Below are 253 nucleotides of genomic sequence, written 5' to 3'. Positions count from 1 at the left end.
AATTACTAAATACTGTACTTTTAATACTGAAAATAAGGACTTCCGTTTCTGGTAGCTGGAGTGATTGACGTGTGTGTGAAAGTGTGTTTGGTGAGAAAGAATTTCAGAAGATAAGGAGGGTTGTAGTGAGGGTAAGGTGGTGAGTGGATAGGGAAAGGGCAAGTGGTGTTGGAAGGGAAGGGACGGGGGAAAGGGAGTTAGAGGACAGAGGTGAAAGTAGGCGGGCGGGATTTGGAGGTTAGACAGGTGGAAG

This window comes from Odontomachus brunneus, unplaced genomic scaffold (genome assembly GCF_010583005.1).
Source record: "Odontomachus brunneus isolate Ranch 3 - 2012 unplaced genomic scaffold, Obru_v1 Obru_scaffold_061, whole genome shotgun sequence".
Lineage (NCBI taxonomy): Eukaryota > Metazoa > Arthropoda > Insecta > Hymenoptera > Formicidae > Odontomachus > Odontomachus brunneus.
The sequence above is the reverse complement of the archived record's forward strand: the minus strand, read 5'-3'. Positions refer to the sequence as shown.